Here is a 25765-nt window from a genome sequence, read left to right as displayed (position 1 = left end):
ATGTGATGGCAGCCACAGGACAACGGTGTCAATGTGTTCACCACACACCAGCTATTGATAGAGTGGAGAAACAGTAATAGAGCCAGTATGGTGGATGGGCTTAATATATATATATTTTTTTTAGGGGTGGGGGTTGGGTGATCATGATCAGTATGAAGGAATTTGGCCAGGGCACCGAGGCTACATCCCTACTTTATGAGAAGTGCCATGGGAGTTTTAATGACCACAGGGTCAGGGTTCTGCCACTCTGGTCTTGTTAATTCTTGTTTTGTGGCAGAATCCGGACACTAGCTCTGTCTTGTCCTGTTAGTGCTCGGCTCGAGTTTTCTTGGGTCCAGCACTTGTTTTGTCATTGTCAGGGTGCGCGTCATCAAAGGTGCGCGTGGACCGTGCGCGCTCCGCTTGATGCGGGTGCGTGGGGTCTGCGCGTCCTTGGGACGCGCGCTCTTGTACTCGTGTTTGTGTTTTGTTTCGTCAGCATCGCGCTGTTTCATTCTCAGCGTCTCCGTCTAGTTGGTTTCGGTTTTGGTTGGCGCTGAGATGAAACATGCGCGTTGCATTTATGTGAGCGCACGGTAAGGTGTTCACTTATCGTGTGCTCGTGTCTTGCGTATGTTGTCAAAGCACGTGGCTCTGTGTTTACATTGGTCGCGTGCTTTTGTTGTGTGCTTCAGTGTTTGTCCAGTCATTAGAACACTCAGTTAATGAGTTCTCTCATTGGCTGCGTGTTCTTGTCCTGTTTAATGTGAGCACCTGGCTTGTGTTGTCTCTGTGTCAGGTGCTCCGTCTATTGTCTAGTCCCACCCTCCTTGTTAACCCCATTATTAGTTAATTATGTTCATCTGTTTGTGTATTAATTTAACCCTGCTTATATTCTCCTCATGTCTGCTGTCCTGTGCCAGTTCGTCATCGTATGTCTATACTTCCACCGTGTTCCAGCTCCAGCCTTGTCTTGTCAGTCCAACCAAGTTTGTTTCTCTGTTTGTTATATTTTAGTGTTTTCCCCCTCGGGGTGGTTTTTGTTGTTGTTTTATTTTATTTTAATTAATAAATCATCTTGATTTTGCATTTGAGTCCTCGCCCCTTTTTCCCCTCTACGAACCGTGACACACAGAGAGTCAGGAACTTGGTTTAAAGTCTCATCCGAAAGATGGTGCTCATTGACAGTATAGTGTCCCTTATACCTGCCAACATTCGTCTCTGAAAATCCGTGAGACCGGGGTGGGGCGGGGTGTGTGGGGGTGTCTTTGGTGTCAGGAGTGAGATGTCTAAATAACACAGCTGAGAACCGAGTAAGTAACTGTACTATGCACTGGGTTTCGTGCGGCCACTGCGATCGCATACTATACCATAGTCGGCGACCCAGGGGTGTTACAGACTATATCAACAAGTCGAGAACTTTTTTACCAGGGCAGAGAAGGAGTGATATAATGGGAGTTTTCTAGGAGAAATAACAAAACGGGAGGGTGGTGGGAGATGGGTCTGAATTATGTGAAATATGTCCCCTTCACTAAACTGAGGCATTAGGGCTCACACAGACCGCAGGTTCAGCGCCCCCTGCAGGCCTCACTAACACCACTTCCAACACCAACCTAGTTTTCCCATATGGTCTCCCATCTAGGTACTGCCCAGACTCAACCCTGCTTAGCTTCAGTGAGTAACCCGTCTTGGCTGCGGGGTGATTTGGCTGTGTGTACAAATAAGTGAATGTATTGTTCATGTACAAATAAATAAATAAATAAAACTATATACATGATGTGCATAAAAGAGTTATTGTGCACTATGTCAGGGACACACTCAAAAGATGAATACAGTATGTGTGGTGGACAAATTACAGTTACGCCCCAAAAGTATTTTATATCACCAAAGCAATTATAGTTTATTGTAATGAAATGTATTATACATTACATACATAATTTGGACTGTATTGTTGATTAAACATGAATAATGTAGCAAAATGCCACAAATTGATTACTAAGTGTGTATTTTTGAAGGGGTACCGATGCAAAGAGTTGGCAAAGAACTGTTAGATGCGGAGTGGAATGTCCCGCTTATTCTGTAGTCATTTATACTTCATATGGAAAAAGTTAAAACTAGATTTGCTCTTACAGAGCAACGTTTGACAGAATTTTCCTAGATCTCCTAGTTCCTGCATTGAATCAGTCACAGGCAGACAGTGAGGAGTGAACTTGTGTGTGTAAATGACATGGGCACATCTAATATCTCACAGTACCACGTGTTAGCTACCTCATTCAATTATTTTTGACCATATTGTGAGTTGGTTGCTCAGCATCGGCTCCCTGGGTAAAGTACATCTCAGTGTACTCGAGATCACACAGATGAATGAAGACTGCATCCCTGACATTGAGTTGCTAGGTTACTATTAATGTTAAGGGAAGCACATTATTTCAACCTGGGTCAAAACTAAAAGCCCTTTTAAGGCAAGTAATTTCACTTGCGGCCATCTTAAAATGCTACATACTGTCTGAATGGGGGGAAACATCAAATTCTCAAGCTTATGATTACAGTACCTATTGAATTTGGAATTTGAAATTAAACAGAACTGTTTCATTGGTTTATTCTAAACGTTCGAATCAAACATAATTGGAATTTTTTTTAGGTGGCCCAAGCTAATGGCATGCCCACTCGAAAGGAAGAGACAAAACCTAATTATGGCGTGTGTTAACATTATTATCCTCCGAATAATGCTTTGTCAGGTCGTGCTGGTCTTCAGAAGTTCAATTCATTCAATTCCCTTTATTGTATTGCGCTTATACAATGTAGATGGTGTCAAAGCAGCCTTCAAATAAAGGGTCATAGTAAATAGGAACAGTGTAGTTCAGTTTGTAGTGTTTAAGTTCAGTTCAGTTTGTGGTTTAATAATCACTAATGAGAGTCCAAATACTGAGGAGCAAATCCAACGATGCACAGCTCTATAGATCCCCGAACCATGCAAGCTAGTGGCGACAGCGGAGAGGGGAAAAAAAACTTCACTAAATTGGCGAAAAGTGAAGAAAAAACCTGAGGAAACCAGGCTCAGTTGGGCACAACCATTTTAATTTCTACGCTGGCCCAAACGTCTTGTTCAGGCTGTAGTCTCAGTGGCGGAAGCTGGAAGTGGCCTCAGCGAGACTCGAAGAAGTAATTCACAACTTGGTCTTGATGTCAAAATCTCCTCCAGAAATGTGTTTGTGGGCATTTGAGTAGTTTCTGTCATGTGATGTGTTTTGACGGGATGGACTGCACTAACGTTTGTTTATACAGATTACAAAACCAAAAACACTTTGTTTTTCAAGTGTAGTTGGGTTAATTTAAACACTTTACGTGGACATTTTTCTTAGTCTGTGAAGCAAGTATTCGCTGAGATTCCAGTGTGTTTGTTGACACAAAAAACTGTTGTAAAAGCACTGACAAAAAGGTCAGAGCTTCTCCCCCAGAGGAAATGTCGCCGATTGGCTCCTTTACTGTAGGCGGGGCTTCATTTGCGATATGGACTGTTACACTTCTCCCCATTCAAAACTATACGAGTGACATATCTTCTGTATTCCTATAGTGTTAGTCAAAACTGACTGGAAACAAACCTGTGCATTAAATGATTTAACTGCACACCTCCAGCCAATTCTAATCAAGAATTTCAACAGACCATGGAATAAATGTAACTCAAACCTGATGCATTGTTCCAAATCAATGAACCAAAGTGATTGACTGCTGTTTTTAGTAGTGATATACCTCATATAGTGGATTTCTTTCTGAAAATGGCAGTGCTTACCTACTGACAACTATGCAATGGATACCCAAAAAATATCCAATGTGAAAATAATAGCAACCTCACAACCTCCCGAAGCACCCTCTGTGATTTTATTCTGGAACCGGAACCTGCCACTCTCCAACCAACTTAATCAATCTTTGTCTCGATTATGGGTCAGCGACATCCATCAGAGGGCATGAACTCTGCCCTGAGACCTAGAAACCTCTGCCGTAATTTCAGCATGTTTCATCCAAGTTTCAAGAGAGAACAAGGCAAGCTGTTGTGTATAGTTTACCTCAGTGCATAAATGCTTTCCAAAAAGGATCCCCAAATTGCATAATCATTGATCTGCCACATTTTTCAGCCCTTGAAGAGTAATAACTTGAGCAGCCTCAACAATTATTAGTCCGTCCACTCAGGGTTCACTCCCTCCCTTTTCACGTTTGATAAAATCGTTCACTAGAGGCCATTATTTACCCCACAACAGTGCTAATAAATTGCAAATATTATATTTTAAAGATCTGATGAACAACACAAAGAGACTGGACCCTTTTCCCGTTTCCAGGTTTCTCAATAGTGGAAGTCGTCATAGTTGGGTAAACTTAGAACATAGTGAATGGCAGAGTACAAAAATGTATTTTTATATGATCCTGTTTGTTGAATAATTAAAAAAACTCCACAATGGTGTTATAAGAACTTACGGTAGCCAGAAGAGAGAACAATGTCAAATTTACTTTTTCGCCCATCGACATTGCATTTCAATACGTCTCGCACAAGCGATAATTTGATGCAAAGATTATATAATACATACATAAATACATACACTACCTCAGGGGTTCTTAACCTTTTATCAGTGCTGACTTTTTCCTCCAATTAATTTTTGAAGGCCCACCTGTCTGACATTTTCACTAAAATGTTAGTATGAAATGCTAATTTAAACATTTATTTATTAACATATAATATATATATATATATATATATATATATATATATATATAATATATATATATATATATATATAACATTGTTGTGCTTCTATTATTTTCTAATATTTATATAATCTATTATTCTCTATTATTTTCTATAATTATTTATGTATATATATATATTATATTTGTATAGGTGGGCATAGATACATTTTTTAATCTAGATTAATCTCATTTGAATTCTGCAAAGGCATTCACAATATGTGTGATAATATGTCACACAATATAATATGCCAAATAATATGTCTTTGAGAATGGGTTTCTCAAGCCAGGTGGGGCATTAGACCAGGGGCTCATCTCCTGCTTCCAAATGAAATGCATCACAAACTGCTTGAGAACTGTTCAACTATGATAATTGGTGATGAAAATAAACTATGTTCAATAAGATGTACGTGTGTTTACTGTTTATTCAGTTAACTATTACCATCATGTAGGACTTTTCGCTATATTTTCCAACAAGATCCATACACGCGGCTGTCCACTAAAGGACCACACACACACAGACGCACAGATGCACACACAGACACACACACATCGCGAAATGCGGAAGGTTTTTTTTCTTTCCATCGGCGTGCGTTATTAAAGTCCATAACACTCTAGCAGTCCTTGCTCTTTATTTGGGTCTAATACCCCGGTTTATCACAGGGGCATGACTGAAATGTTCATGAGTTTAAGTGAACCTGCCGAACTGCAGTTAAAGTCAGGCATCCTGTTGATTGATTCAGAAGTAGACTTTTTGTCAGATGGCTCATCGGGTCAGGTATACATCTGCGCTAAATATCAAAGTGAAAGTCATCATCGCTTGTGTAGATAGACCCAGCTCCCAATCCAACTTTGAGAATAGATTAACGGCGATATTTTTTTATTGCGCTATAAAAGTCTCGCGTTAACAAGACGGCCCACCACTAATATATATATATATATATATATATATATATATATATATATATATATTTTTTTTTTTTTTTTTTTACATTCACATATTCAAAGAAAACCACTGGTCAACAGGGAGATTGCAAAGACCAGCTTCTGCTTTTAAACTAGACTGACTGAAAATATAAACATACAAATGTAAAATTCAGTAAAACACCCTAAATCTGTTGAAACGTGTCGATCTGATGGTGGTTGAGTTTGCAGCTGGATATATTGGGAGATCGCTGACAGGAACAGTGAAACAGCTCCACCAATGTGCGTCTGAAGCGTTTATGCAAGTTTATTTTTACATTCTATGGCAGAAACACCATTGAGCCTCACTATATTTTCATGTATAGGTGTGCGTTCTTTATAAAACACTCACCGACATTAATTTGGACAAACTATGTGAAGACCTATTGGACCGTAGATTCTCACAAAAATCAGTGATTTGAAAGTTTGATGAAGAAAAATCATTGTTTCGGGTTACATTCAGTATGGGGGCATGCGAGAGAGATCTGCAGAGTGGATGGCAACATCAGAGCCTGAGGTTTCAAGACATTTGTGCGGCCCATTACATTACTGTGGAAAATTCTTCAGCAGGACAGCACTCATCCTTATACTTCAGCCTCCACATCAAAGTTCCTGAAATCAAAGAAGGTCAAGGTGCTTCAGGATTAGCCAGCCCAGTCACCAGGCATGAACATTATTAAGCATGTCTGGGGTAAGATGAAGGAGGAGGCATTGAATATGAATCCAAAGAATCTCGATGAATTCTGGGAGTCCTTTACCGTTCCAGATGACTTTATTAATAAGTTATTTGAGTCATTGCAGAGATGTATGGATGCAGTCCTCCAAGCTCATGGGAGTCATACACAGTATTAATTCTTTTTCCACTGCACCGTGACTTTATATTCTATACTGTACATTATTTCAGTTAAGTAACAAGACTTTTGTCTAAGCAAAGTCAGACCTTACTGTCCTAATGAAATAATGTCCTAATGCCTTTGCCTTTCATATTTGCCACTTCTGATACCAAATGATAGACTAGAAGTCAAGTTATTATTTGTTGTTCCTAAAACTTGGATAGATGACAAGACTTTTGTCAGGTAGTGTAGAAATGTTCATACTTTTAAAATAATCAAAATATTAAATACTTTCAAGGATTTAGGATGCTGATGACTGCATCATAACAGTTGTGTGAAAAGGGTCCATACAGTGGAAAAATCTCCAAAATGAATTTGAGACTGATAGCAATCTGATTAAACATAATAGGCCTAGTCTTATGTCAGAACAGGAATGTTTTCAAATTTGCATATTATATATCTATTGCACAAAAAGTTTTTTTTTGCCATTTTTTGGTTTCAAAAAGTCATAATTCAGAAGCAATTTTTTGCATATTGCCCACTTTTTTTCTGTTTTAAATCAGGTTGTCACCATTAGAGGGCACAATTTTGGCTCAACATCCTCTGCCCTGAGCCAGCAGGGTGTGAGGTTAAGATGGTCAGTAATTTTTTTTTTTGCCTAATTTCACTCGAGATTTCTCTTTAGACATGCCCATATCGCAGCGATGTAGAGAGATGCAGGCTTGTCATATCCAGGTCTGGAGCTGAGAGTTCACGATTTGGCCTCCAGTGTGGACGTGTTCACACACGGATTGCAACATGATTCCTCTGTCTGCATCAGCCCATCTTAGACTGAGCGCTGGGAGACCGCCTCACAAATGGAATTAATCATAAATTCCTCTGTGTCTATAGGTGAGGCTTAAGTGCTCTTCTGTTTTCATGCATTTAGTACAATTACCATGAGACTCAGCTCTAATGACCACGTGTCAGGGCTTAGAGTTCTGCAAAGGCAGGTTCACTTCCTGCACTGTGCGATAGGGTTGTACAAAGTGTCTCGCATATTTCTTCCTTTGCTAAATAACTGGGGGCTATTTTCTTCCCTATTCAAACATGTAAACCAGAGCTTGTTTTCTTGGCCCAAGGGAGCGGCCTTCCAATGCCAGAATTTGCTGGAATGCTGCCGGCTGCTCTTACATGTTGTCTCTGAGGTTGTAATGAAGTCGTTAAAATCGCTCAGAGACAATATGCGGTTCCAATTAGAAACCCCAGAATGATAAGGACGTCGTGTGTGCGTAATTTGCCCTGTCACCTCAGGAATGCGACTCATTATTTTGCTGTCAAACCTCTTGTTTCTGTCTGTGTCAGTGAGTGTTTGGAATTGCACATGGTCTGACGTTCAGAGGTTACTGAATTTTCCTCAGGTTTAAGTCTTAGAATAACAACAAGCTTTGCACTTGAGTTAAAATTATATGTTCCATTTATGAATTACGAAATATCATGTAGCTTAAATTGCTATCCCAAATGAGGTATATGTATATTTATATCATATTTAGATAGAAATTTTGATATATTACATTTCTTTATTATTTATATGCCGTTGAAGGCAAAAGTTATTAGCCCTTCTGTGAAATGTAAATTATTTTTCAAATATTTCCAAAGGGATGTTTAACAGAGAGAAGATAAAAAAAACACATTTTAAACAATAGTTTAAACTACAACAGGGGTGTCCAAACTCGGTCCTGGAGGGCCGGTGTCCTGCAGATTTTAGCTCCAACTTTTCCTCACACAACCTGCAAGGATGTTTCTAATAAGCCTAGTAAGAGCTTGATTAGCCGGCCTAGGTGTGTCTAATTGGGGTTAAAACTAAACTTTGCAGGACACCGGGCCTCCAGGACCGAGTTTGGACACCCCTGAGCTAGAACCTAAAGTTCGTTAACAAACTTTGATGTTGGCTTGAGAAAGCCAACGTGACTGCGCTAGGATTTGGCAGGAAGCACAGTGATTGCTAAGTGGTTCGTACTAGAGGCAATTGCTAAAATGTTTATGACATTGCTAGGTGGTTGCTAATAACAGTGCAATAACAAATGCATTTCTAGCATATGTTATTGCACTTAGATAATCATTAATATCATGTAGCTAATCGTTATTAGCACATGGCTTATAACTGTTACCATGCATAGTACACAGGAAGTCCCATTTGCTACCATGAGTCAAACGAGCTAATACCCAGGTCCCTATGATGTCCTAATTTAGAGCTATTTCTGTTTTTAAATGGTGGCTAGGGTAGCCTGTTTATTGCAATGGGGACAATTAACAGCTTAGTGTTGATACATCAATGCTTCTGGCAAATATGAGTGATATAAATCAACCCTGATGTCTCTATGACAAAACTGGACTTGGCCATTATGTAAAAATGGTTTGCCATGTCAGTAAAAATATGGAGTTTAATAAAAAATAATTTGCCATATTTTGAGAAAAAATAATGCTTAAAAATTATTTATTGGAAAACTATAAGTCTGATAAACCTGAAAAGATATAATAACACAAATCGAATGCAGAACACAGCTTTTGGCCAAATTTGGGGCTTGTATAATATTTTTATATGCCCGTGTCATTAAATGTAATATTTAAAAAAAATTTAATTCAAAACAATAAGTCTTATTGGCATGAGGAGATATAGCAACAATCTTCAGTGCAGAAGGCACATTTGACCAATTTGGGCCTTGTAGCATGAATGGCCTAGGAGGAGAAACGTTTGTTTCGAGGACAGAGTAGTGTAACAGTATGTTATACTATCTTTCTCAAGCCAACATAATAACTAATTTCTGGTAATTAGCAATACTAATTACTGCTAATCTACCAATTTGTTTTGCCTTTGCCATGATGATAGTACATTACATTTTACTAGTTATTTTGTGCAAGGTATTAGTATTCAGCCTAAAGTGCAACTTACCTAGGCAGGTTAGGTTAATTTAGGCCAATCGATTAAAAATAAATAAATAAAGTAAAATTTTATATATATATATAAAACTGCCTCCCACACATAATCTTTGCTTGGACGGACCACCCAGGTACATTAATAGCCACCCAATTATACAAACCCAGGCTCATTCTGGAAACATGGTCCCATGGACGTTTCTGGAGACCGCGAAATGCATCCTGGGAGGTACGTATTTTTGCAGTTTTTGTTTTCGCGAATCCGCGAGAGGCCGCTGTGTGTGCTTTTTCGCATCTTGAACGTCTTTCGCTAAGTGCCGTTCATGCGCGCGCTGTTCTCGCGTAAACCTACCAGAGGCCGCTGTCGAACGACCGTCTGTCTGTCTGAATGACTGAATGATTGACTGGGCGACCGGCCATTCGGCTGACCCACCCTCCTCCTTCCCTAAACCCAACCAGTTTTACCGATTGACCCGCCCGCCCCCTTACTTCCCTAAACCCAACCAACAATTTACAAATGGTGTCCAGAAAAAGAAAACCCCTCATCTGATTTTTTACCACGTTTTCGGATTTTACCGCATTCTCATCCTGTTATGAACTTGTACACTTATTTTTTGGATTCTGTTTTTGGTCTTACCTGATTTCTGGAACTGCTCTTTACCTGGACTTGAACCCGGTTGTCGTTGTCATGGTCAGAGGAGCTAACTGGACAAACTGGTTGCGGTGGGAAAGCCCTCCACATGGAGGTTAGCGGTCAGCTGGTAAGCGTGAAAAGGAACGGCGTTAAACCGCACCGTAGTGTTCGCTTAAAAAATGAAAGGCAGCCATATGTACCCCCCGTCTACATAATTTGCAGTCTCCAGAAACGTCCACGGGACTACGTTTTCAGAATGAGCCTGGGTTGCAATTATGTATCTGGTGATACATTTTTTTACTATTATTATCATCCTTTTTCACCTTTTTATCTGCCCTTGATAACCAAACATTCGCGATTAATTAACCAGTGGAAAATCTTTTCTCAATCTACACATGTTGTAGCTACTGCTTATTGTGTGTGCGTGAGAGCTGCCAACACTCCAACAGACATTCTCAAGTGCTCTGCAGAGACCCAGAGAGATGCGTCATTTTCAGACTTCGACGGCCGGGGTTTCTAAATCTTCTAAAATGACCTTGATTCTGCGATGACCTCTGATTCTACGACTCTGAAAATGTTATTATATACCATATACGAGAGGATAAAATGACATCTAAACTGGCTGAAAAATATTTGTACACCATTTGTAATGGTTAATCAACTCAGACATAAAAAATAATCTACACATTTTATTCTTGTTTTTATTATATTCTTTAGAGATAATGGGCCCTATCATACACTCAACGAATGCAGCGCAAGGTGTGACGCAAATGTTATTTGCTCTGTTCAGCTCGACGCAAGTGTCATTTTGATGTTTTGCACAACGCTGTTTAAATAGTAAATGCATTTGCACTTATACTGTATGTGCGCCCATAGGCAATCTGGTCTAAAAAGGAGGTGTGTTAAGGTGCATTGCTGGCACGTTGCTATTTTGAGAAACTAAAATAGACTGCACAATAGACCAGCTCAAAGCAGGTCTAAAGTCCAGTGCAGAGCGCATCAGTTGTGTGCCTCGCTTAAACATTGCTTAATACATGCAGGATGTACAGCAATATGCAAATATCTTTACAAATGAAAAAGAATGAAAGGATTAAAATATTACAAAAATATTATTTCCTATAAATAGAAAAACCTTTTTTCAGTTTAATCACGACAACTTGCTTTTGTATAATGTTATTATTATCATTAGTATTATTTATTATATGCATATTTATATTTGTTTTATTAAAAACAAGCTTAGATTTGTCCACCTGTCAGGTTTTGGACCATATGGGGCATAAGAATAGGACATGTGTTTGGATATGACCACACTTCGTTATTAATGTTCATTTCTTCATTTGCTGGAAATTAGAACTGAATTTAGAAATAGTTTTGAAACAAATCTTTGTGCTTAACAAACGAAATTAATTATGTAGGCTTTAGTGGATGTCTTCAGTGGAGTGCGTACAACACCGTTTCCTTATTATCCACGAAAGAGAGAAAGTGAAAGTAAAGGTCGAATGGATTAGGCTCATTATTCTCTTGCTGCAGATGCTGTTTACCTGGTTACTTAACTGTTTTGAAGTGTTCAGGTTTTCCACTTACAAAGTCCACCATGTAAATAGCAAATGCGCCATGGAGTGGCGCAACTGACTCTTAAAGGGAAAAGGAGATGAGACTCTGATTGGTTTATTTACAAAACACACCTATAACTCATTAAGAGAATAAGCTCAACCATGCTAGACCATGCACCGCGGTGCAGTGTATTTTCCCATCCTTAAAAAACTATTTAAATTAACTATAAAATTGGGACTCCTCCAATTCCTTTCTCATACACTTATAAAATGTATACAATTTTTGTTTTTCTTTTATTAAATCTTATCTTACCACCCAGTAAGCTAGAACCACTATCGACGCATAATGCCCTGGTATTCTTTAATAGGACACAGAGTTTCTTTTGAATCTCAGCATCAGAAATAACATCCTTGTTTCCCCATATTGAACATTTGCTGAGCAGATGTGTTTGGTATCTTCAGTATTCTGATAGTAGTGACTGTGAACTCACAGTTGAACTCATGCGTGCATTCAAGAAAAGGGCAGGGGATAGAGAGAAAGAAAGAGGCAGAGGGGAAAAAAAGATAAAAAGGTAAGTTTAATGAAGTACACGGCTTTCTGACAACTGACAAACTTTAAATAATTTTAATAATGAAAATAAACATAAAACATAAGGCGGCAGAACACCATTTGTAATAGTAAGCTTATATATATATATATATAAATAGCAGTTCATCCACAAACCTGGAGGCCCATATACAGCAACAAGCACTATGCAGTTTGACATATATTACAGCTGTTGGACAACATTATGTATTATTGAGGCTTTTTTAGGCGAGAATGTAGCTGTTTAGATGGCAACTATATAGTTTTTTTATAAGGAGTGCCTATTTTTAAATATTAATAATTTGGAGCATTGGATCAGTGCATCGGCTGCCATCAGCCTGTCTGAGCAGACCAAAGAAAGTGACGGTTGACGTTCCGCCACAAGATGGTGACAGAGACCACATCATAAGCCCTTAGGTAAGAAAAACAGCATTTTCTCAGTGTGAAATTCAAACTACAGCTGAACAAATCATTATAAATCAGGTGAGTGACATTCTAAGTCGATCTCTCTTTTGTATTTTGTAGTGCTATATTTATACCACAGAAACTGGTAGCGTTTGCTTTTGCTCTGGCTTTTTCGGGGTTAATTATTGTTAAATCCCAATTGCAGCCAAGAAATACTGGGAAATCTCTGTAGATTGATGGCATTTCGTGCCTTATAATCTTAAAATGTGAGCAAAAATTACCTGTTTTGTCATCACTTTAGACAATACTCTAGAGGATCATTCAAACACTAGCTCTAAAGTGACGTTGGTGAAGTAGCAACGGCTTCAGCTGTTCTGACATCAGCTTCAGATGTAGATGAATGGCAGAAGAAAGTAGTTTCTCATACAAAAGGGTTTTTTAGACTCTCCGCGTTTGATTTTCTTTATTATATACATGATTATGCCGTCAAACTATTCAATAAACGCAATATCAGACTCGTAGCAGTGCAATGTAGCTGCATATCGCCCCTGGTGGGACACAACGCACGCCTCCCACCAGTGCCGATATACAGCCATATCGCACTGCTACTCATGTGATATTGCTCATATATATAATCCAATTTCAAGCCTATGATTTATCCTTCAAACATAAGTAAAACAACTTTCGCTTCTTCAATTCTGATTGAGAATGCTTTATTTCCAGCTCCACTGCTGGAACAGGTCAGAGACCAGTACACTCAGCATGAAGGACTGCATAAATACATGTTATTATTTAAAGGGATGGCCAGACCTCTTGTAATTGATCCCTTGTGCATGCAAAAGTAACTGTAGTTGACGTATTCAAAGGTGGAAACAATACATTTGACGACAGAAGTGGCTTTATATTTTCAAACCCTGAATCTGATTTGAGTCTGCTATGAAAAGGTGGTGTATGCAAGTTCATTCCTTCTTTTGTTTGGCTACAATGTAATTTTATTGGACTTAAAGTATTGGAAGCCATTGTCTTTTACTCTCATTTTAGATCTTGTACCATGTACAGGGTATATGCAGAAATCCTAAAGGTAATTTTAATATCTTTTTAAGACTTTTTAAAGACCCGCTCAGAATGTTTTAAGACATCATCGCCACATCAAGTTCTAATCAATATCAACCCTTTATCTTAATAAACAGTTGTTAATAAACAGTTGTCGTTAACTAAATCAATGGAGCACAACCATGGAGCGACATGCTTTAGCCACTTTAAATTCATCTTTGTCCAACCAGGAGTATGCAAACTTACATTTTCTCATTTTGACATCTGTTTCGTTCTGTGGTTTCGCTACATGTGTTGAGCGTCACATCACGTGTTTGTGCAATTACGCGACATCACCCGGACAGAGAAGCTTGACCGGACCCGTCCCAGCCCAAACCAATCATGTGGATCGAGCACACCGTTGTTAATATTAGGAGGAAAATAAATATACTTATCCCTTTTTTTGGAGTTAAACCAGGGCCGTCGCTAGACCCAATTCACTGGGGCACGTGCCCCAGTAAAAATCTCCAGTGCCCCAGTAAATGCATTGAGATATGATTTACTTCATATGCAAGTGTATTGATTAAGAGTGGTAATTCCGAAATAAAGACATTATTCCCTATGTGCAACCGAACCAACGCTGGTGAAAGCAATGTGTTTAATCAAAAAGCAAACTGACGCATCTCTGTGTGTCCGCAGAGAACCCGCGCGCCTCTCGCATGCGCTGCTCTCGCACGCGCTGCTCTTCTGCCGGTGCGAGTCCCGGTAGTTAACATGCGCGTCAAAAAAGCAGGCTACCTGCTTGTTACGCGCTGCTCATGCGTTGTAAAACCGGCGTAACAGCCTTTTTTGTTTTGCAAATTGACAAAACTAAAGTTTAAACAATATGAAGGTGATCTTAATAAGCATGCCTCATAATAGATTTTTTAGTATGAAGCAAAAAGGAGGGATGACGAGTCAGGGAGGTAAAGACTTAATAAACTTAATTATCTGCCATGTGTCAAGTCTACAACAGATAATTCTATAACACATCTTTATATTGTATTTTATTGAATTGTCTATAGAATTTCGTTCAAATTAAATTAATATTCATGCAAAAGTAATTTCTTAATGATCTTAGCATATCACTCCAGTTGTCTTAACATTGTTTTCCAGTTACATTTAAGATTATTTAGAAGAATAATTGTATAATAATAAGAATACTTTTATTTATAATAAATATTTATATAAAAAAAAATATTGTGTGTGTGTGTGTATATATATGTGTGCGCCAGTAGAGCTTTATATCTAGCAACGCCCCTGAGTCAAACACTTTAGACAATGCTTGAACAACATTTAAGTCCTTTTAAAAACGTGATTTAGACTTTTTAATACCTTTTGAGGGCCTTAATTTTCTCATGATTGATTGATCAACTTTTAATTCTTTTTAAGACCCTGCAGACACCCTGATTTAAATGTAGCCTACACAATTCGCCATTGCTATCGTAAACAATAGTTTTGCTCGCTTTTCCCCAAATATATATATAACCCAAGCAAATGTACTTCACAAAAATATTTGACACACACAGCTGCCCCAAGAAGTGGCAGAAAGTTTAAATAAAGCAGCATTTTGAAATGACATATAAACACATGGTAAATGTACCATACAAACACAAACTAATATTAGTAGCGTACATTTATTGGTAATTTTTGGAAATGGCATGCTCTATTTCAGCCTTAACATAGCAAAGGACCAGAGATGGGATGTACAGTAACAAATACTTCGTTTCTGATTACATCTTCCCTTGACCCTTGAAACAGAGTGTGAAGGGGAAGGGCTTCCAGTTGCACTATTTTTTGGTATTTATCCTTAGAAAATCCCTGAAGGCGTATATTATGTTATCATAAAGATCTAATGTGGCAATAAGATCGTAACTGTACTGTGTATTTACACAGTGGCCATATTCATCTATGTAAACACACCAAAACAACATTAACATTATAGCAGACACTGTAAAAAGCTCATTCCCAGCCACTAAACTTTTCTGACAGGGTATTTGAGTGTCATCGACTGACAGAATGTTGTGGGACTGCTATAAAGGAGTTATGATAATGGATTATAGATAGCAAAATTTAGCGTTTTTTATTTTAGTGTTTTATGGCGGTAAAACAAGCCGGTTATGAATGTATTAAAACATATGCTTGTTTGTTGTAAAAATTCATAATAATGACAAAAATTATAATTTGTGGATCTTTTACTTCCGGGTGCAGCTATGCTGCCATTGTGGCTGGTGTATTCTGGTAAATTTTCTTACCCCTTTGTTTCGAGTGTGATCCTAAAAAATCTCAGTTCGAATGGGTATCAACCCTTTCCCCTTAGCCCTACGCCTTCAAGATGAAGAGAATTGGGATAGGGTGGAGGTAAGGTGAAGGGCTAAGGCGTAGAATTGGGATTGGGCCTAAAACAGTTCAATCTTTTATGAATGCTGTATGCATTGAGATTTATTTCTTTTATTTCCAATGAGTTCCTATTTCCTGATACAGAATTTATACCGTTTTACTCTTGTCTTCATTTAAATTAGTTTAACAAATATTTTAACATCAAAATTATTCATACTGGGTGATTTATGGATACAATTATATACATTTATCACATGGAAAAAAAAATTGGAGGCTGTAATTGCCCCTGTGAATGTTTTTTTTCTTTGTTGTTTTTTTTTTTTTGCATAAAATAAAAGCATTAACAGCATTAATGACTATGTCCATGAAAGAAAATATACACAATACTCTAAAAAAAACACACAGAAAACATGGGATATTTAGATTTTAGTTTTGAAGATAATGAAGCAGCTTTAGCCGAATATTATTATTATTATTATTATTATTATTATTATTGCCGATTGTGATGTTGCTTTGCTACTTTCCTGCAGAAAATTAGCTACAATTTTTACATCAAAATCAGAAATATGTAATGAAATATATGTTATTTTGTATAAATGTATTAATATAATGTGAGGGGCATCACGGTGGCACAGTGGATAGCACGATCGCCTCACAGCAGGAAGGTTGCTGGTTCGAGCCTCGGCTGGGTCGGTTGCCGTTTGTGTGTGGAGTTTGCATGTTCTCCCTGTGATCGTGTGGGTTTCCTCCAGGTGCTCCGCTTTCCCCCACAAGTCCAAAGACACGTACTATAGGTGAATGGGGTAAGGTAAATTGGCCGTAGTGTATGTGTCTAAATGAGAGTGTGTCCCACGATGTTTCCCAGTGATGGGTTGCAGCTGGAAAGGCATCCGTTGCGTAAAACATATGCTGGGTAAGTTGGTGGTTCATTCCGCTGTGTCGACCCCAGATTAATAAAGGGACTAAGCTGAAAAAAGAAAATGAATGAATATGATGTGAGGTCTACTTGCCAGTGTGAAACAAAAATCAGGAAGTAGTAATGAATAATTTTACTTAAGAACATTTTTGACGCTGTACTTTTTTACGTTAACTTAGTACTTCAAATTTTACCAGAGTCATTTTAAACACGAGTATCTGTTCTTCTACTTGAGTAAAGGATGTGTGTACTTTTGCCATCTCTGTAAAGGACCAAAAATGCTCTATAATGGCTCGTTTCCACTGACTGGTACGGTATGGTACGGTTCGGTTTGGTACGAGTCACCTTGCAACCAGCAACCTTCCTGCTGTGAGGCGATCGTGCTATCCACTGTGCCACCGTGATGCCCCCCACATCATATTGATACATTGATACAAAATAACATATATTTCTGATTTTGATGTAAAAATTGTAGCAAATTTTCTGCAGGAAAATAGCAAAGCAACATCACACTCTGCAATAATAATAATAATAATAATAATAATAATAATAATAATAATAATAATAATAATAATAATATTCGGTCATTCGGCTAAAGCTGCTTCATTATCTTCAAAAATAAAAATCTAAATATAACATGCGTCTTTTTCAGACCAGCACATTCATGGGCACACAAATAGGTGCAAATGCATTTGGCACAGGACATTAACATGATATAGAACCTGCGACAGTCTAAAACCACAACAAAAAAAAAAAACACCTGCCGTCGCTATGCGGTGGATGTATGAAAGGGCCCAAATCGAAGTTAAAATATTCTGGTATAGTAATGTCAGTGTAAGATTTGTTGATATTTTGACAAATATTTGCTTTTAGTCAACAGAATTTTAAAAAAAGACCATCAAAATAAAGTGCTCTCACTTCATGTAGCCCCTGCTGTAGTTTTCATTTGACATACATCCATCTTTGCATGCTCTAAAAAGTAGTTTAGACTAAGTAATTGAGTTTAAATAGTAGGTGAATTACTCATATCGTCCTCAAGCATGAGTGTGTGTGTTGTTGCGGTTGATAAAAGTGGATCCCAGGTATGCAACAAGATCTGCTCAGCGTTGGAGATTGTCTCAACCCTCGCTGCATGCAGGCAGCACATGGTGGCAAAATAAATCAATCAAAATGATTCCCGCCCGTCAGCACGTGGAGCCTCTGGAGGGGCCCTGCCTTCTCCTCGTCTCTTTTCATCCTGCAGCCCCATGCTTCATTGACTCAAAGATTGAGTATTAAAAAAATATTTGCTAATTCTCACAGAAGCCCCTTCTGGCATTGAGTTCTCTCTCTTTCCTAGGCAGGCCTGGGCATAGACAGCTGCACAAAATTTGTTTGGAATTTGTGTCTTGGAGGAAAAAATAAGAGAGGGAGGTGAAATCAAGAGACTTTTTGCCCTCTGTCTGTCATGGCAACCACTTATAAATGTATTGGATTAGATTAGTGTGGATCCAGAGGGGCAACATTTGTCTTCGTAGTAGTTCAAGCGTTGAAGTGTTTACAATATATTGTTTGATCATGAAAGCTGGGGTAATATCAGGGCTCCCATGGGCATGTACAATCTGGAATTATAATTTCTGTTAAATTATGATTTCTACTCAATAGCACACTGTTTTAAAAAGAAATAATGGAAGTAAATGGAGCCAGCACAATGGCTCAGTGGTTAGCACTGTCGCCTCACAGCAAGAAGGTTGCTGGTTCGATTTTTAGGCTGCGCGAGGAAACCTTTCTGTGTGGTGTTTGCACATTCTCCTCATGTTCACGTGGGTGTCCTCTGGGTGCACTGGTTTCCCCCGCAGTCCAAAAACATGCAATATAGGTGAATAGGATTAACTAAATTGGCCATAGTGTTAGGGCTGGCCCGATAAAACAGTATCGATATTTATTGACCGAACACCATTGTCAATAACACGAAAAAAAAGAGTTTGGTATGACGTTTCGGTATGAAGCGCTATAGCTTTATTAAAACTCAGACTGCTCAGCATGCGCCTTAGAAGGAATGCCAAAAGGCTTAGGGTTCTTTCCAGTCGAGGCGCGCTGCATTTTCCTGGTGCACCTAGCTGAAAACATTCAGAATGTCATGTGCGCACTGCAGTTCATGTAAGTAGAACTAACCAACCTGCTTCACACTTTATGTGCAACATACACATTTCGGTATTAAGGACAGACTCAGACAAACACAGAGTACCCAAACACTGCAGTGCTTTTTCAGTCTCTTTATAAATACTAACAAGTCTCGGAACCGCAGCAATGGTCTGTTCGTTTGTAATCCTCTAAGAAAATGGTTGATGGTCGCCTAGTTATGAAAGACGCCAAAGGAGTGGTGAATGGTGAAGGAAACCGAGTCCATGCACTCGCGCTTTTCATCTGCTTTTAGACGCAAAATGTGAATGGACTTCAGTTGGGTTTCACCACCTCAGGTCAGAATAACAACACACATGAAAATTAGTGTCATGACAAGCAGCAGTGAAGAGAGTGTAAATAAAAAAAGATGTACAGGGAAGTCGCCAGAGTGGCTTTTTGGTTTCTTTTCTTGTGCATCCCAGCCACTGCTGATGTGTCATGCTTGGTGAATGAGTTCTAGCTGAAAGAGAAGGATACAGGTGAATGGAGAATTCAGGTAGGAATTATAGACCACAATATTAGAATAAATAAGCTTTACAATAACATTAAAGAGAAACAAATAAAAACTTTTGCTTGATCTGCCACAGCAGCAACAGCATATTGCAAAATTATTTATTGACCTCCACCTATTTTTTTTCTCTTTGAAACATTTCCTCCTCCATAGTCTTTATATTTCTTTTTGCCCTTTTGATGTAAATTAACGTTTAGCAGTGTTTCTCAACCACGTTACTGGAGGACCACCATCACTGCAAGTTTTTGATGTCTCCTTTGTCTTTTTCAGCCATTCCAGGTCTTTCAGTCTTTGCTAATGAGCTGATGATCTGAATCAGGTGTGTTTGGTTAAGGAGACATGGATAATGTGCAGAGCTTGTGGAGAATGTGGTTGAGAAACACTGGTTTAGCGCATAGATCATTTGAATGGCAGATTATTTAAAATACTTATTGCATGGTACTATTTATACCATATTATAGCAATCTTATAATTTCTTGTAGCCGTTTGTGAGCCAGTGTTGTTGACGATTGCTTTTATAATCATGCAGTGTGTATCTTCCTGTCACTGATCCATCATGTGGTATGAACACAACATCAACTCAGCCAACTCAGTGCTTGGTTGCAGCTGGAAGACATAAAACATATGCCAGAGCAATTGCTGGTTCATTCCACTGTGGCAGTCTCTGATAAATTCAACCCAGGCTCATTCTGAAAACATAACCCTATATATATTTCTGGAGAGCGCCAAATATGTCCTAGGAGCTAAGTTTTTTTTGCAGTTTTTGTTTTCGCGAATCCACCAGATGCCGCTGTGTACGCTTTTTAAGATCTCAAATTTCTCTTGCGAGTACCATTCGCGCTCGTTGTTCTCATGTAAATCAACCAAAGGCCGATGTCGACTGACTGACTGACTGACTGACTGACTGACTGACCAATCAACTGACTCACCCTCCTCCTTCCCTAAACCCAACCAATAGTGTTTTCAAAAGTACTGATTGACTCGCCCACCCACTTCCCTAAACCCAACCGACAGTTTTAAAAAGCAAACGAGAAAAAGAAAAGCCCTGATTGTTACCACATTTTCAGATTTTACCACACTCTTACCCTGTTATTTACTTATTTATTTTATTATTTGGCTTGTTTTTGTCTTTCTGGAACCGTTCTTCGCCAGACTTAAACCCCGACGTCATGGTCAGCTCCTCTCTGCATCTCAAGTCCACTGACGTAAATGATTAGCTAACTGGAGAAACAGCGGTAAAGCCGTCCATACGGAGGTAAGCCATAATGGTGTCATACCACCCCGTAGCATTCTTTTAAAAACGAAATGCAGCCAAATAAACCTCTGGCTAAATAATTCCCAATCTTCAGTAATATATATAGGGCTACGTTTTCAGAATAAGCCTATGTTGAATAAATTAGAGACTAAGCTGAAAGAAATTGAGAGAGGAAGTAATGGGAAAACATGACATGTGGCCAAGTGTGGTGTCCCATACTCTGAATTTGTGCTCTTCATTTAACCCAGCAGGGGTAGCAGTCAGAGAAAACTTGGGTAAGAATTATTTTATTTTTTTGTCCAATTTTTTTGGAGCATTAATACTAATAAAATGCCTGTTTAATTGACATTGCAAGTAGAAGGGCACACTTACGCAGACTTCTAATCATGAAACTTATACTGTGATATTACAGGACAAAGGCATCTAGCTCTCACTGCAACTAAATTACATACAGATAGAGATGTTTTACTGATGAAATTTGAAGACAGTAAACACAGTACTTATAAAGTGTATTTAATTGTAATCAACTTCTATACAGCTTAAAGTGACATTTAAAGGCTTAACTAGGTTAACTAGGTTAACTAGGCAGTCTAGGGTAATTAGGCAAGTTATTGTATAATGGTGGTTTGTTTTGTAGACTATTGGAAAAAAATTGCTTAAAGGGGCTAAAAATTTTGTCCCTTAAATTGGTTTTTGAAAAATTAAAAAACTGCTTTTATTCTAGCTGAAATAAAACAAATACTTTAAACTTTCTCCAGAAGAAAAAATATTATCAGACATACTGTGAAAAACTGTTTAACATACTGTTAAACATCATTTGGGAAATACTTAATAAAGAAATTAAAAAAAATCAAAAGGGGGCTAATAATTCTGACTTCAACTGTATATATATATATATTTATTGTATATATACATTTTACAATATACAAGGGATCACTGAAGGATGTTATTTTAAAAGCTTAACTTAAATTAACTTATGATGAAGGAATTTTTCACCCAAAACTGAAAAGTCTGTCATCATTACTTTTCACAAACCTGTTTAAAAGTCTTTCTTCTGTTGAATGTTGAACACAAAAGAATATGTTCTTTAAAATAAAAATGCTGACAACCTGTAACCATCGACTTCATTATTATTTCTTTTTTCTCCAAAAGTCAGTCAATGTTTCAAACACTCTTCGAAAACTTTTCTTTTGAAACAGAAACAAAAAAAGAAAGAAACTCATAAAGGTTTACATCTACTTGAGGGAGATTAATAGTGAGTACATTTTTGTTTTCAGGTGACCCATCCCTTTAAATGGTTAATTTTGGTGCAAAATCATGATAAATGATGGTCTAATTGCTTGTTTTGACATGTTAAGATAGTATGCTAGCTAGCCCTTATGCATCTGTTGCCAGAATGTGATTGTTTTGTGTCTAATTTCGAAAAGCAGATCCATGCAAGATCACTGGAATGTTTCTTTCTTGAGGGCATTCCATACAATGGCAAAAGAAGGTGAAGTAAGAAGTTTGGTTAGAGAAATGATATTAAAACAGTGTGATTTGAAAGCCCCAATATCAGCTCTGCAGAGGGGAATGGTTGAACTGGTTTGAGCTTATAGAAAGACAACAATGGCTCACTTTTTTAGACGGTTGCTTATGGTGTAATAATGTGGAGAGGATTTTCTTGGCACACTTTTTGGCCCTATACTGTCTACCTATGCAGTGATAGCTGCTTTCAGCAAGGATAATGCAACAGATTTTAAAGCTCAAATAATCTCAAACTTCAAAGCTTTATTTTAAAATCTCAACACAAGCTTAGAATATAAACATGACGTGGTAAAAATTCTATTTGGTTCAGTCTGATAGAATGGCCAAAATGACTGCTGTGGCCATACTAGTAGTTATATAATTCTTGTAGTTCCAGTGTTAATTCCCATCTTTTAAAATGTTAATTACTGACTATGCTAATTGAAGAGCTACATACATTATAGTCAATAATTCATATGTTGCACATGCAGGTTGATGCCATCAAAATGAAATTGGAAACTATCTGTACTGTTATGTAAAACAGACTAGCAAACTAGAGAATCTTAATGGACAATCCAGCTGCAGCGGATATTGCTCACCAATTCAGCGCTAAACAGCGTAAGAATCTGTCTTGACACACGTTGTCTTAACATTTAAGAGAATTGGGACTGAAAGCCCTGCAGTGACCAGACTTCAGCCAGCAATCATGCAGAACAATAAGCCTGTCGCACAGCAATTTTGGTAAAGCAGTTCCTTAAAGCTGTAAAAATTGCTGTAATGAAATGGCCAGCACAAAGTCCTGATCTAAACCTGATTGAAAATCTATGGAAAATCCTTAGTGACAAAGTTATATCTTAGAAACCCACTTTAGTTTCAAAACTGTGAAAGTGTTCATTAATCGTTCTCTACAATTTGATCTCTACTTCGAATCTACTGGCGAAATCAGACATTATTAGAACCAATACTTATTTTATTCAGTATATGGGAGTTTTAATGCATAGCTTTAATAAACCTCTGGAAGCATTATTATAACTTTATAAATTTATTAACAATACATTGGACCATTCACACATTTGCAAGCAACAGTTTTAAATATTAAATATTTTCTCTCAAAAATTGTTCTCCCAATCAACCTGTAAGTTACTTGATTGTTTGTGATATTCTGAAAGTAATAGAAGAAAGAATAATATATAAGAAACACAGAATCTGAGGATATGCCTTATATGCCATAGAGAGTTTACGTCTCTCGCATTCCATGTTTAGTTAGTAATGTAGTGAACAGCATTCGGTTATACAGATTTGATTGGTGGATTGTGTGCCAGAAAGCTACAGGTGTTTTCAGGTGGGGTGCTGTCAGAACGGCCATGCATGTATCTGAAGAGAAACACACACATAGCTTCACAGTATGAAGACGACAGTGGGTGTGTGAATGGACAGCTGGGATTAATATCTGTGTATGTGTGTCTGTGTGTGTGTGTGTTCACTCTAAGCTTTGGTTCCATTTCTCTGGCTTTAATGAATCCCATTCACTGAATCATGCGATGCAGAATTGGCACAGGGCTGAAGAGTGACTGCACGCTCACTGCATCCAGCGTTTACACAGGATAGAAGTCATGCCTTTCAACTCCCTTACTACGAATTGCTAAACATCTGTCTCTTCCAACCTTTCCATTTCTTTCTGATTCTCTTCACTCTTTTCTGTTCTTTCAGAGCAAATAGTTTTCAATTTGTATTATTTACTGTTAACATTTAATAAATATGTCTAGTGAATAGGTGTATGCTCTGTCAAGGTCTTTAAAAATCATGTATTGTCAGGAGTAAATGGGTCTTGCTCCTTCTAAAGTGTAGTATAAATGTTAAAATAGACATTTATTTAAAGAATATATAAAATTAAAATGAAAAAAGTGAAGCTTTATCAAATCAAATCTTTGCATTTGTAACATTTATTTTTTTACTTTCACCATGGCTGCATTTATTTGATCAAAATACAGTAAACGGTGATATTATGATATATTATTACTCATTTTACTTACTTTAAACACATCATTGTGTTATAATACATATTACTCCAGTCTTCAGCGTCATATGACCCTTCAGGAGACATTTCTGATGACTATCAATAATGAAAACTTTTGTGCTTTTTCTTCTTTTTTCTCTGTTTTTAAATTTTTAGACATTTTAATGGAAGTTAAATAAACATAATTCACTCTGAAATACACAAAAATAATATATTTCTTTAACTATGGTGCAATATATTGGGCTGTATTTTAATGATTTAGGCGCAAAGTCTAAAGTGCAAGGCGCAAAAGCATTAAGAGCATGTCTGAATTCACCTTTGCTATTTTAAGGATGGAAAAATACCAGTGCATGGTTCAACAGGGTTGCGCTTATTCTCTTAAGGAGTTATGGATGTGTTTTGAGCATAACGTGCATCAAATCAATCAGAGTCTCATCTTCCATTCCCTTCAAGAGTCATTTGCATCACGCCGTGGCACATTTGCTATTTACATGGCGGGATTTCTAAGAGGAACAACTGAACGCTTCACTAGCGAGAAAACAGTTAAACAGACCCTCTGCAGCGCGAGGATAAAGAATGAGCCTCCTCTATTCGGCCTCTTTACTTTCTCTTTACTTTAGTTTTACTCTTTACTCCTTTACTTTTGTGGATAAGGAAACAGTGTGATACGCAATCCACTGAAGATATCCATTAGCCTACATATTTATTTTTGTTTGTTAAGTGCAAAGGTTTGTTTCAAAACTATTTCTAAATTCAAGTCTAATTTCCAGCAAACAAATAAATTAACAATAATAACCAAGTGCGGTCAAAAAAACATATATTCAAATACACATCCTTTTATGCTGCATGTGGTGATGCGTCTCCAAAACCCAACAGTTTTTATTAAAACAAATATAAATATGCATATAATAAATAATACTGCTAAAAATACAGTATTAATACTGTATTATACAAATGCAAATTGTCATGAATAAACTGTAAAAGCCCCCTAGACATGAAGACGGCATGGTTTTTATAGTTATGTAGAAAATAATCATTTTTTGTAACATTTTAATCCTTTAATTTTTTTTATATGTAAAGATATTTGTGCATTGCTGTACATCCTGTGTGTATTAAGCAATGTGTAAGTGTTTAAACCCACATAGGCGCATAACTAACGTGCTTTGCCCTGGTCTTTAGACCAGCTTTTAGTTAGTCAGTGGCGCAGTCTATTTCAGTTCCTCAAAATTGCAACAGGCCCACAATGCGCCTTAACACACCTCTTTTACACCTTGCCGGGTGTTTGATAGTGCATATTGTGTTAATATAAAGGAAATTCTGCATCCGCATGATCTGCTCAGACTCTTCCCCGAATCACACACTGCATTGAGCTGTGTTTTG

General features: G+C 37.8%; 1 protein-coding gene across 1 annotated transcript in view; it reads left to right on the top strand.

The window, feature by feature from the left end:
• The window catches only part of wnt6b (wingless-type MMTV integration site family, member 6b), a 40356-nt gene that overhangs the window by 611 nt on the left and 13980 nt on the right, over positions 1–25765 (top strand). The window lies entirely within an intron of this gene.

Source organism: Danio aesculapii, chromosome 9, assembly GCF_903798145.1.
Source record: "Danio aesculapii chromosome 9, fDanAes4.1, whole genome shotgun sequence".
In the NCBI taxonomy this organism is placed as follows: Eukaryota; Metazoa; Chordata; class Actinopteri; order Cypriniformes; family Danionidae; genus Danio; species Danio aesculapii.
The sequence above is the reverse complement of the archived record's forward strand: the minus strand, read 5'-3'. Positions and strand labels throughout refer to the sequence as shown.